The sequence below is a fragment of the Plectrocnemia conspersa genome, unplaced genomic scaffold, assembly GCF_051122295.1.
Source record: "Plectrocnemia conspersa isolate PC_06_02 unplaced genomic scaffold, ASM5112229v1 ptg000011l, whole genome shotgun sequence".
NCBI classification, from domain to species: domain Eukaryota; kingdom Metazoa; phylum Arthropoda; class Insecta; order Trichoptera; family Polycentropodidae; genus Plectrocnemia; species Plectrocnemia conspersa.
This window is the reverse complement of record NW_028277175.1, coordinates 474,288-488,678: the sequence shown is the minus strand read 5'-3', so window position 1 is coordinate 488,678 and position 14,391 is coordinate 474,288. Positions and strand designations below refer to the sequence as shown.

Here is a 14,391-nt window from a genome sequence, read left to right as displayed (position 1 = left end):
TTAACCGACGTAATTATAGTCTCCATGATTTCGTTAATAACTGACGTTTTTTACTATTCCCACCCCCGAAAAGGCGACACTGATAACAACAAGACCCTCGGAGCAAATTAACACTAAATTAAGGCATTTACTGCAGCCAGGGCCGTGCCGGGCGGCGACGCCCCCATTGACCCCCATTTGCATCGCCCTCCGTTCGCGTTGCACCTGTACAGATTTGTCACGAAATTGTTTCAACGGTAAAATCACACCTCATAACTATGAAAATTATCATGGACGTTATTCAAATTTATTGGTTGTAAAATATACTACCAAAATATTGGAGCAGGTGTGTTAAAAATATAGGGATAAACTACCTATGAGACTGTTACGCTTAAAATAAAAATTGCTGGGGATTTTTTTATAATATAAAATAACACGCTTAATAGTCAATACAAACTTTAGAAAGCATTTTTTTAGAAAAGCATATTTTTACTAAGCTTTTCTAAAAAAATCTGAAGATGCCTAAAACAGTTTGGGCGAAACGCATCAGAAATGCAAAAATAACGCAGTGATTAGTTTATAATATATCATACTATATAAAGCTATTTTAAAACTCACTGAATTTATACTTCTGCATATTATTAATAAATAATAATAATCAAAAGTTAAGATATTTTATTCCTTTAAATTATTCTATAAACTTTGAAAAATAAAAAATGTTTCAATAATAACAATCTTGAGTTGACGATTAATATTAAGATGGTCCAAAATAAATTGTTATATTTTAACCACTAAAAAACCTATGAATTTAGATCGCCGTTAATATTCCAAATGACTTAAATAAATTGGTTCAGCAAATTTGCATTTTAAGTCATCGATATTTGCTTTAAAATATAATACAATGGACCCCTCCAATAACACGGTAATTCACTCACTACACGCGCTTGATTTGTACATACATGTTGCAAAAAATTGTATGAGTATTTTCTAGTCCTCCAACTACACGCACCCAAATAGCACGTCCCCAATTTACCATGTTATTTTGGGGCTTACTGTACATCGATATTAACCTTACTAAACCTGAATTTTTATTTTTCGTAGAAAAAATATATTTATTTATAAGTATTTTACTTTAAGTAAAGGGGTATAAAAAATATTTTTATTTATTTTTTCGTAGAAATGTTTTTATTTAGTAGATGAAAAATATTTTTTTGTATTTCGAAATAATATGATTTATTTTGTATATATTGTGTTAAACCAAAAGAATCGGTAAAAATAAATCGAAAATGGCTTCAAAAACAAGCAATAAATTATTTAACATTGATATGTGCACTGGGTCCGAGGAGGTTAAGGTTATAAAAGGCTCGGAAAACATTTTGCAATTCTGATATATGATATATGTAGATATAATCGTAATAAATTCGACGTACTACATAATTGAGAGGCAGTGCCTGTTTTCGACATTATTAACCCTTTGCTTGCCGAAATTTGATAGAACGGAACAGACGTAATCATTAAAAAGAGAATCAGATATATTTTAATTTGACTGTATGTAATTTTTTTAAAGAAAAATAACATTTTTGTAGTATAAGTTAATCATAACTTCTCAACAATATTATTGATATTTGCTCAAGCCTATGATAAGGTGTGATACATAGAATTTAAAATGCTAAGCAACTTAGTTTGCAGCTAAAGTCCTATTTAACAGACGGATGTTTTAGAATCAAACAAGGACAAACAAATACATGTACATTTATACATACATAGTATGTCTACCTAAAAAATATCAGTTGAAGTACGTCAACATTGTTTGCTGGTACCAGTCATCATCTTAAGACAATAAAAGAACTATTGAAAAGCTTTTCTTTATCGAAACAGAAAGTTCTTGAATGAAAGATTGAGAGCCGTTGCTTTAAAAGTCATTATATTTCGATCCGATATTTCTACGATACTATTAAAAATTGATTTCACTCCAGTACAAATAATACATTCGTACTTATACTCAGCTCTTTGATAAGATCGCGAAATTATTCGATATACGAAAGCGCGTGCATAAAGCACGCGAAACTAATAATAGCCATTTAAACGCTCTCGAATATGGTTATTAGAGTGTATAGTTTCGTGCTAGTATTAATTTTCAGCCATTGTGTTTTAGGCAAAGGGGCGAGTAAGTGGTACAGCGAATTACTCTGGGGTTTGCAACGATTTTTTGCCATTGTTTGCTCCGGCGGTTCCGGAGTGACATAAGGAACGCTCCGTCACGGTGCCTGCGCCCCCGGGGCTCCGGTTTCGTCTTAACTCATAAATTATTCATGGGAATTCATGTGCAATGTGGTCTTCTATTGACCGGTAGCTCGTTGCGACATATGCATTGCACAGACACACAAACAAACGTATAAAAAACGAACATAAACGATTTTTTTGGCGCAATTTTCAAGAAAATGCAAAATTTTCTTGATACTCGATGGTTTGCGGACTCACTAAATAAATTAATTAAATACTTTACTCGAAAACCGCTAGATGGCTCTAGTTTATTTATAAATAAAAAGCAATATTAATTTATATTTTCCTATAAAAATATACAAACAAATTATTGTACAATGTTACAAAATTGTTTAATCTAATGAGTTGTATATAATATGGTAAATATATTTGAACATTTGTTTATATATACTATATTTATTTAATATATAATTTTATTAGATCTTGAGAATAGAAAACCTAATTTACAATGATTGATAGGTTCTACATGCTATCAGGGACACTATCATTTGGGAGTGGCAGGTGAGTGCCTTTGCCCCCCCCCCCCCTTAAATTTAGCCATAAATTTAATTTAATTTAATTAAATACTATGAATCTTGATTTTAATAAATAAGAAAAACTTGAAATTACGTTTTTAAAAAAAACAGTCCAAAACAAAGATATCCTTAAATATGTTTTTTAAGAAGTATTTTTTTTAAAAAAGCACACAAAAATATATTAGGATTTTTTTACTAATAGAACATTTTATTAAAAAAAAAAGTTCGAAAATCTGAAGTCTGATCATTGTAGCAAAAACATATATTTGCCAAAGCTGCGAAAATTATTGTATGGTAAGTTATGGGTTTAAAGCTATGGAACTATGACAATATTCACAAAATATGTTGTAAGATACAAGACTGAAATCAAATCTGTAAATTAGTGACAATTATTTTATTATTTATAAACTATTATTAAAGCCTACAATCAATAAACGTCACTATGCACGAAATATCCAGGGTGTCATTTGGGAGGGGGGGGCAGGTAATGGCATTTATTAATAAAAAGATTGAGATTTATTTTTAAATGATTTTACTTTATGACTAACTTCAAAAATTTATTTTAATAATTAGGATCCTATAATTTACCTTTTATTGATAGTTATTAAAAAATAAAGTTCTATGAAGAAAATGAACAACATAATAAGTAACATTTAATACATATTTATATTTTCTCGTATACATTATAAACTTTAGCATTTTATTATAATTTTTTTAAATTTTCATATCAACCCTTTTCTTAAGCACCCCATCATTTTATCACTCAAGTGTGCATTGTTTTTTTATATTATTTTTTATAAATAATACATATTATTTCCTATACTCGCGCATATGGTTTAGTACGTTATATCGTAAATTTATGTATTATTTTGTACGTAAAATTTGCCATATCCCCCCAGCTAATAATTAATTGAATAACGAGCAAATCTGTCCGAAGAAAAAGCGTTAATAAAACACACCCTCGTAGCATGTTTTGAGCACGTGTGTGTGTAAACATGCTATTTAACCGCACCACCCTCTAGGAAAGTATCCCGTAAAGATCCTTGTCTATGCAAATTCGGCGGCCATATGGCTCAACCGCCTCTTATCTGCTCGATTCCGCCGTTTACGAATAAATTATGGTGGTCCTTTCAATTTTTCAATACTGCTACGCCTTTCGACTGTTCGATGTCGAAACGCGTGACCGGCAATCCGTGAATTTATGCCAAAACTCAGGAAGAAAGGCAGCGGATGCCTTCCTATTTACTTCTTCCTCAAAAGGACACAAATCTATTGTGCAATGAGAGTTATGTCCGTAAAAAAAATGCACCGATAACACAGGATGTTCGAAAAGTTTTGAGGTAGATTTGTTAAGAAATAATTCATAGTAATACTAAGTTGGATTTCTATATATATTATGAGTCATTGCCTAACCAGTTGATTAAAGATTTTAAATCTATAATGCCAAATCTGGGGGTGCTTATTATATTCTGGGATGGAAGGTATCACTTTTTCGATAATTCCCCATTAATATTTATTAAAAATTCTACATAAATTAATCGCTCGTTATATTATACTATGTCATTAATATGTTCTAGTCTCAAATCTAATAATACACAAGCTTAACTAGGTTTAATAATTTTAAGTTTGAAATTTAAGACCCTTTAGAGCCGAGCGTATTTCACACGTACTTCTCCGCCCAAAATCGAATACCCCACATTGTTGTGTTTGGGGTCACGTATTTTCACACCCCTTCCGCATGGCTAAACAATAACCGAAAAGGACCGATGATCCGAGAAAATCAGACGTCGACAGCTCGTTCGCGTTTGCCATTATTTTCGGCTCCTTCCCGAAACTCGTATTGTCGCTCGCATTTCTCACCCTGTTAATTGGACTATTGTGCGAGAAGGTGTAAACTCTGTCGGGGGATGCAGCCGGTTTTCGACGATTGTTTCTAATTGGCATTTTTCCGGACGCGGAAGCCGCTCTGGACCTTCGGAGCGGATTACGCGAGGGGACCGGGATGAAGTCGCAAAGTCGCAGCTTGCTCCGGTTTTCGTCTCCCACGGACAATGGGCTCCTTTTAAAATTCAATAGTTCTGCGGATTTTAGCATTTCAATAGGGATAGGAAATCGGCGGCTGGGTACAGCGCGTTCCGAAAGCGTTTTCAGACACAATGGGGATTAAATGTCTGAGATTATTCGACATGTGAAAAAACACAATTAAAATTATGTAGAATGCATTTGTAAAGACATTCGGTGTAACGACCAGCTTCAAATATGACAGATTAAACAGCTTAAAATAAAATAAAATATGAAATTATTTACATACACATTTATCCTTCGATCTATGCGGTAGATAGGTTCCATGAAATTTCGCGTAAATCGAAGCAAAGAACGAAATTATAATAAAACGATCTAACAGTTTTAATGTGTACTTTGTAAAGTTTTATTAGCATATCAAATATACCAGAAAAATCTTTAGCGACAGGCGTACACTTCAAAAAGCGACTCAATACACACTGCATGGGCAGTGGAAGAGGTTCCAATAGTGGTAAAAAGTCATTGACATTATGCGCCTGTACATTGCCGTGCTCCACGTGTAAAACCAAATATGATTGATTAGGAGTATTTTTTTTAAATTTTAAAAATCATCTGCTACTCTTCATCTTGCATGTTTCGAAACGTAAAACGCTTACAAGAAAGTAAGATCTTGATGACGTCCATAGTCAAAAATGAAAAAATATATCGCAATAAAAATTTAATATATTTATAATATCATATAATATATGTATATATCACAATAACTACCATAATTTTAATCATATTGATATTGATTCTAAAAATAGAACTTGTGAATATCTTAGAAAAGCTCGTTAGCCATTTTGTTTCAAAACGGTTGCTATTCAAACACATAGAAAATTCATGACGCCGTTTAAAAAAATCGTAAAAAATATATAATATGGAATGTTGCTAAACGTAAGTGGCAAAATTTAAAATATTTTTAAGATAAGTTAGGGATTGATGATAGTGCGTAAGGAGGTGGACAGGTGTCGACGGGATGTAAATAGATATGTTACAGTACGTAGAAAATCATTTTCCTTGATATACATAATTTTAATATTATATAACTTGTGAATAAATAAATTCAGTACTTATTCAGGTATCACGTCTATATTAATATTAAGTAAGTAAGGAATATATTTTGATCTACATTCGCATATAAAACAAAGCAAAAAATGCATAAAACACCCATTATATGTCTATCTAGTATAGTAAAAAATATAATCTTCATTAAGCTCGACCGTGAGACGTCAGTAGTTTTTTGCCATGAAACGTCTCGCCAAATCGCCCGGCCTTCAACTCGCTCTTTTTTTTACTCCGCTCTTTTCTGGAAGGACCACAATGGAGAGTTGCCAGTTCCGCGTTACAATTCCCAATCAATAGGTCGATTATCATAGATTTGTAGATCAGCTGCTCTAGTTTCCATAACGTCTCGCCACCCCAAAGGGGAACCCCACCGTAAGGAACTTGACATGGGCACAATGATGTCCTGCGCGAAAAAAATTATTGCGAATTGCATAAAAGGAAAAGCTGAATACTTTCGTAACGGCTCTCACATTGTGCGCAATTTGTTATACTTATAAATATACGCCTTCTGTGCGCATTTATTTGCGCAAACACTGTGCAAATTTGCGATTTTCTAGAATAAACATTTGTTTCTTAACCTTAACATTCGTCAACATGTACATAATATATATATACATATACGACAGAACTCGTCTGTATTATGACAATGCGTCCCCATAACAATGTCTATATTTTATTTTCGATTGTGTGTTGTAAAAAGCTATATACCAGTTGTGATTCAATTGCGATGGCTTTCTAATAAACTACCGGTTTTGCGAGGCATGAAAATCATCATTTGACAGATGTGGCCATAAAAGCGTGAATTCTCGCCATGAAAAAAAAACTCGTAAAGTCTTAAAAATCGCACAGTATATAAATTTCATTTTTATTACAAATAAATGACAATAAAGTGCACAGTATTTTTATCTAGAAAAAGCTATAAATAATTTATACCCATGGAAAAATCACCATTTTTTTTCTAAAAACTTGTAAATACTATCTAAAGACCCCAAATCAATAGCACACACATACACTAATTCATCATGTAATGCTAGTTAAAGGCGTTTTAAAATACCATATTTATTTATTCATGAAATAACCTCAAAAATTTTAATCATATATTTTACTATGATACTGTAAATAAATAAATAGCCAAATATCAATATATAAATATAAAAGTGTATTTAACATTTACTTTTTTTAAGACGTTTTTGAACGCAAATATTCAAAAAACGACTCGTTACTAAGAATTCCTAACGAGGATCTCTCAATTTAGTATGCAAAATAACGAGCATTAAATAAATTTGTCTTATTAATTAAGTAACGAACTTATTTATTTCACTAAGGCTAAATAATAAAAGTTACGATCATTAATCATTTTATCGCATGTTGAATAACATTATGATTCGTGTCAATTTTAATGTATTTCTAATAGAGAACTGAATCGAAGTAGCGAACGTTATGCGTTTTAGCGCTGGCGACGAATTTTATTTATTATTTATCTTTCCAAAAACGACGTATATTTATGAATGCGCGTACATAATTCGATTTATGGCTTTCTAATAGAAACCGGTCCTTTTGAAGCAGTCGCATAAAACGACCCGTAACTACTGCGACCGCGTAAAAAATGGCGTTTTAAAGTAAACCGAATTAATTTATTGCCTTCGGTGTCAAAGTGCCAAGTACATATATTTTATTTTATCGGAGGGGTGTGAAGTGTTCGTGGGGTACGTTTAAAACTACAGCACTTCGGGTAAACGACGTTCCATACGAGGCGCGTCCACTTTTTACCACCCAGTAAATAATTGAATCAATTTGGCTATAGGCGCAGGTTGGTTCTCTAGAACTAAATAAATGTACTTGTCCTTTGGTTATTGTCCAATTTTAGGGTCCCGCCGAGCCAATTCCCACGGAAAAGGGTTCGGTTAGGTCAAAGTTATCAAAAAGCAAACTCAGCGGTTCTTCTTATCAGTCGCAAGCGAGACTACGTAAACATAAACACGTGCAGTATATTTTATGCGAATATTGCGCATTTAATAAGTATTTTTTTTTACTGTGATTTTTTCTTTAATTTCAAGTCACATGGATGAGCGTCGAAAAAAATATATACAACCTCGGTCCCATTATAAATTTCAGGTAGGCAGATGTTACATGCATCTAGATCGAGTCTTGCACAATTCATTATTATCATTTCTTGGGGTAGAAAAAAAATAATGGTTATTGTTAGAAAGCGAAAGCAGAGCGGTAACCCTCCTTGCGATGTTCGTATTTTTTAATGCGTTCAAAAAAATCTAATTTTCAGCGAAAACCGTTTCCTGACACACAACGATGCTTTTAGATCGCACACCGTTATTATAGCCTATTAGTTGTATTATTTCGATCATTTAGAAAGTTTTCTCTTCTTTTATCAAAATCGGCGCCGATATACTCAACGAGCGTATTTTTTGTTGCATATGTCGCTGTTTCGATCAATTTTATTACGAAACTATTTTATTTTTATAAAATTAGTTTTTTTATATGTATTTCATATATGGTCACAATTATCGCTGTTACGTCTTCTTTTCGCATTTGACATTTCGCTGTCAATTAAAATGGCGCCGGATACGCCATAGTGTTGCCCGCATGCAAAAATCGAACGCATCATTGCCTTCGATTTTTGACAGCTCAAAGGGTTGATATTATATTTATTATGTCGAATCGCTTCGTATCACATATCCGCCCTTGCGATATAAGTAATCTAATACTTCTGCGTGTATCGTCGTTTTTTTTGCATCCCTTATAAAAAGTGTAGCATGGGGTGTGACCGGCTTGAGAAGTGTCTCTTTTTTCAGTACGTAATAAATGCGCATAAACTGTGCTATAATGAGATTCGTAACCATTCGAGCGTGAAATTTTTATATGTTCAGGTTAGTGTGCAATAAATTATGAATAAACGACAATCAAAAGGGGGTTGGTCTTAAAAAAATGATATTTATTGCCTCACAGTTCAAGATGCGGAAGTAGTCGAAAGGGAAAAGAGTTATCGATGACAATTTATGCGTATAGAGAGAGGACCGCATGTCGATTTTGTTTATAGTCTATAAATGCAATACAATATTTTAAAACGTTTAAAATTTTTAGAGAAATATTAAGAAGCTGATAAATAACATATTAAGTCTTACTCTATTATTCTCGCTTATATATTTTGTATGAATTTTTCTAAAACTCGCGCATAAATCAGAAATCAGAATAATAAAACAGGGGGAATTATAAAAGTTCAGGAAGCGCTGCTGCCAGCATAATGAGAATTTATGCGATAATTTGCCATTCAAATTAAAACCGTCCTTCATTGAAAGTTGCACTTTGTTGCATCTTCTTCTCCCCGATGCAACGTCAAAGTTTTGAGTGGTAAACAAAACGTTAAGGGACGTCCCTTATCATTGAGAAACAATGAAGATTCACCCCTGAGTCGTACGAGGGTTCTACTTTTGTTCTCACGAATAGGAAGCGAAATCATTGTACTCCCTATCTTTGTAACCTTTTGGTTTGATATATTTATGGGTGATTTTTTCGCACAGGGTCCGAAGATTTTAATTTAGCTCTCGATTTCCGTTCGATGGCACCCCACGGCTACTCTCAATTCGGGCCCCTCGGACTACATTGACTCATAATACTCGACCGCATCGTTAAACTGGCGGTCTGGCTACTCAACTACTCGGCACTTCGTCGTAAAACCCAGTCTCCAGAGTGGAAACAAAAGATTGTCTCCTCCATCTGAAAAGGGGTGGTCAGATTTGCATCACAATGTAGACGAGGAAACGTCACTGGAGACAATATTAGCAACACCTGCTTCACTTCCTGTGATTTTATGACTTTAATCGCAGTGCGTTCAAACAAAAATAAGCAATAAAACAGGTAACTATTTGCTTGAAGTGTTTTTATAGATCTAGCATGCGACTGAAAATCATAACATTCGACTATAAAACTCATACGTTTATTTTTCTATTGACTGATAAAATGCTTTATTTTGGACATTTTATTAAAATTGATATTAAAAAAAAAAACATTTTTTACTCATTTTTATATATTATACATAGTATTGCTGTCATAGTCTGACGGAAGTTTCTAATGTTGCCAACAATGATAAATTAGTTTATCAAGATCGACATAAAAAATAGCGTGATGCTATTTAATTGTATTGGTTATAAAATCAAGATTAATTCACAACAAATTCGTTGATTGTGCCAAAAAATATATATGTGGATCAGAGAATTGATAATATTGCATTATTTTACTTTTAATATTTTAAGCCCACTTTTATTGTATTCTCGACATAGTGTTTACAATCAGTCGATGATCATCAATTTTCAGAAGGGACATTTCAGCTTTTTCCAAAGGAGGAGGGGGGGCAAAACTTGCCCAATCAGTGGTCGTTTTTTAAGTATTTCGTTTCATTAAGATACATAGTATTTCATTAATTGATATGCATTTTATGATAAAATTCAATAATGTCCACGTCGAAAGCAATAAAATCGCAGTGGAAACGCTTGGTTTTCTAGCGTTCATATTAAGACTTTTTATAACAAAATTACAACTTTCAATAAGTGAGAATTGAATGAGGTTCATCTAAACCGAATTTTGACCAATATGAGAGCGTAAAAATCAATTATCCCTTCTCGGAAGTCAGAAATCCACGTCAAAAGCAATAAAATCGTGCCGTCGCCGTCGCAATTCCCACTGCAAAAGCGCCGACACGATTTTATTGCTTTTGACGTAAATTTTTGACTTCTGAGAAGTGATAATTATTTTTGCGCCCAATTATTGACCAAAATACGGTTTGAATGTACTTTGACCTACACTCTTATATCAGAAGTCCGTAGTAATATATATATAAGGATAGATTTTAATTGTAACAAAAAAGACTATGATAATTTCTTCGAGAAATTTGATGATTTTTGAGTATTTTTGAGTCAAAATAAAAATAGCTTGGACATGACAGGGAAGTGGTTAAAGAGTCTATTGAATGAAAATTGTCCATAAATGATCAAAAACGGTTTGTAGAAAGTCCAAAAGTTGTGATCGCGTCCCTTATTCCAGGTTTTCAAGTCTTCGGCGCTTGAGAAAGTCTCTCTGACGCATGTCAACAAATTTGCCAAATATTTTTTCAGCGTTAGTTACGAGGAACTGGTACAATTTAAGTAAAATGAAGTACATATGTGTATGAATTATATTTCTGTTATAGTTTGCACTGTTAGAATGCTTGCTAGACATTTACAATACCATATTTATCATGTATGTTGTATACATAATATAAACCCAAAAATAATATTTCTACACAATAGAATAGATACACTCTCTATATCACTATACCCCCCTAAGAAAAACAATATCCAAAATGGTTCTATTGTCTAGAGCAGGGGTGGCCAACCAGCGGCTCGGCCCGCACTTACCACACTTTTACAAAATATATTTTTTTTATAATGGCCAATACAATATAGACAATTTTTCCCTGCAAAAAAATGTTTATAGTGTATCTAAATTAAATATGGGGATATATAATTTTATATGTGGCCCGCGTAGTTATGATACATTTCCAAAAAGGTCCGCAAGGTTATTTGGGTTGGCCACACCTGGTCTAAAGCTTTAAGCGATATCCCAGATTAGAAAAAATAAGAGAAATATAAAGGACAAAAGCATCTACTAATGAAAGTGTCTTGAAAGTGTCATTCCTTTTTTGTACAAACTAAAAAAAATATATCTTATCTGATGTCTTTAGAAGCTCAACTTTGATTTTGACGAATTTCGGTTGTTAAAGTGCAATTTCGATTCGAGTGTCCACCGATACTGTGAGCAAACTGGTTTGCCCCACAAAGGGAGCTTAGGGATATCTGGTTTGGAAGTCTCCTCCGTTGCGAAGGAACCCGTTACCGGCAGACGGCCAAGGAAAGTTTTATGGAATAATAATGGCGCGATTCATTCAATTCTATCCAAATAGTGTGCGTATTCTCCGATACGACAATGAAAGACGCATTTACGAATTTGTCTCGCATATTAATGCGGTTTTCGCAAATGGACATTGCGAAACGCATTTCGAAACGAGGGGGACAGATAACGATCCGAGAAACAGGACCAGATTGTCCCCGGAAACTTCCACCTCAATTTAGATGGTCAGATAGTAAGTGTGTCGCCGAGAGGGATTATTCGAAGTCGAAAGAGTTGATTTACAGATAAGATACGGTTAAAATAAAAACATTGAAGCTTTAATGTTACCCTAAAAGTCAACATATTTGTTTGATATTCTGCTACTAGAATGTAATACATCTGTAAATCTGTCCTTTGACAATTGAATATAATATCAACATTGGTATACATTATAAATCTTTAACTGAAACGTGACAGACATAGCCTAATGCGTTATAATGAAGTAAACACGATCAACAACTACTAAGTAAGTGGTGAAACACCCGACTGAAATCAAAGTCTGTAAAGCAGTGACGTTATTTTTACGAATTAATTATTAGGGTGCAGACGCGCGTGCGAATGTCAAAGGCTAAGATTCATATAATTTGTATTACTATTATTTTAAACTAATTAATTTTTTACATAAATTAAAAATAACTGTAAGAGAGCAAACTCAGCTTTATATTAATTAATCCTATACTAAGTACACATATTTTTATGACTGATAATTTTTGACGGAGTTTAAGATGACATTGATATTCAATAGCAACCACGTGGTTTGTTTTTTTTCAAATTTCTAAAATAGCATTTCTTATTCTCTATTACATAGTTAAAGTTGACTTTTAATAATTTTATTAAACAGCAATATTTGTAAGTTAATATATAAATCGTGCTATCTTATCTTTGCGGCAAAAATTATGTCGTTCGATGCTATTATCAAATCGTTAAGTGCATAACGTCAGACAGGTAAGTCGCCCTTGAATTGCGATTTCAATGTCCACATTATAAAATAAGGGCAAACCTGTCTTGGCCGCATTTGCAAATTATTTTGCACCCCTTTACTCGGGACTTACAAATGACCATCTAATGGTCCGGTTATTTGGATGGCTGCTTATGGTATTGGAGACGCTCGAGTGGTTTTCTCGGAACGCTTATTAATTGAATATACATTACACCCCCTATGCGTAAGGGCGGCTCTGTGCAAACAATCCAAGAATTCCCATGCACGCCATACCCAAATATGGAACGTGGAGTCTTCATAAAAAAAGAAACTCTCGAAAATATTTGGGCACTGGAACAAACGATCGTGACCGGTTTTCGGTCGTCTGAACTTGCGAAGGGCACGAAATTGCCAATATAATCATTTTCGCATCGATACTAGTAAAAAATAATAAAAAAGTTACTCTTCAATGAGCAATGTACCATATTGCTCCGTGAACTTTACCGGTTTTTTCAAAGGGACGAACGCAATTCGATAATTACAGTCATTTATATCGAATTTGTCACAGCGTTTGTCATTTATTCAAACACGAGACTGCAATTTGCAGCATTCGAGTGCCTCCCGCAATGGCATATGTCACACAATATGTTAAATTATCGTTGATTTTACGTTTTAATGCGTAATTTATTACGATATATACATAAGGGCTGCAATTATTCATTTTCACAATATATGCACCTCACGCACATTCATAACAAATTCGGACTATTTTATAAATATCAAACATATGTGGCTAGCGTAATAGCTAGTTATAAAAAGCAATTAATAAAAATGTTTAATTCCCAATTTTATTGCAGTGACAGTTTATTAGCTTTTAAGGCCAAATAAATCTATCGACTGATTTAATATAAACGTCAGAGGACCTTTTGGCCATAAAAACGAATGAATCGACCAGCAAAAATAATTAAGACAGCTTTATAAACGCGTTTCTATTTATTTTTTTGGTGCTGCCATATGCGGTCCATCATAAATTCAAAACGTCTCGAATACGAAATGCATTAGATTGGGGTGCATTCAATTTTAGGCACACACTCACATAAATAGCAATAAAAAAACGTTAAGCACTAAACGTAATATTAAATAAACATAATTCTCACCTGTAATTTTCAGTCCAACTTTTCAGAGTTTCGTTTATTTTCACATATTTTTTAATCTGTAAAAATATAAAGAAAATCAGTCTGGTACACTTATTTTTCACGTGTATTATATAGTATTATTTATTATAAGAGTATTATCGATCAGAGAAAAAGTATGTAAAAGAGTACCCGCGCGCGAATGCGACAATTACGGACATAATAACCGAACTACTCCACGGCAAACCAACTTCTAAATGACTTACCTGTGTAAAGTTTGTAAGAAATACGCACCTACCTGTGAAAAGTATGTGTCTGTCTCCGTCGCTCAGATGTTGTCGATGTAGCGCGAGGGGGACGGCGCTCTAAACAACTGACAACGGCGACCAATGTTTCACAAACATTTTTGTTACATAAAAATATCTAACGTTTTTTCACATAAAACAAAACAATTTAAAATAAAATGTAATACAAATGAGTAATTATTATATTC

General features: G+C 33.3%; 1 protein-coding gene across 4 annotated transcripts in view; it reads right to left on the bottom strand.

Moving 5' to 3' along the window:
- LOC148229055 (uncharacterized) overlaps window positions 1–14,153 on the bottom strand; it is a 61,821-nt gene extending 47,668 nt beyond the window's left edge. For 3 of the 4 annotated variants that reach the window (XM_088197122.1, XM_088197120.1, XM_088197123.1), the window contains exons 1-2: window positions 14,091–14,153; window positions 13,923–13,978 (exon numbers count right to left, since the gene is read on the bottom strand). The gene's annotated coding sequence lies outside the window, so the exon portion shown is untranslated. Of the gene's footprint in view, window positions 1–13,922; window positions 14,052–14,090 lie in introns of those variants that run through there. The other variant, XM_088197121.1, reaches the window with a different exon arrangement.
- Window positions 14,154–14,391: the final 238 nt, after the last annotated feature.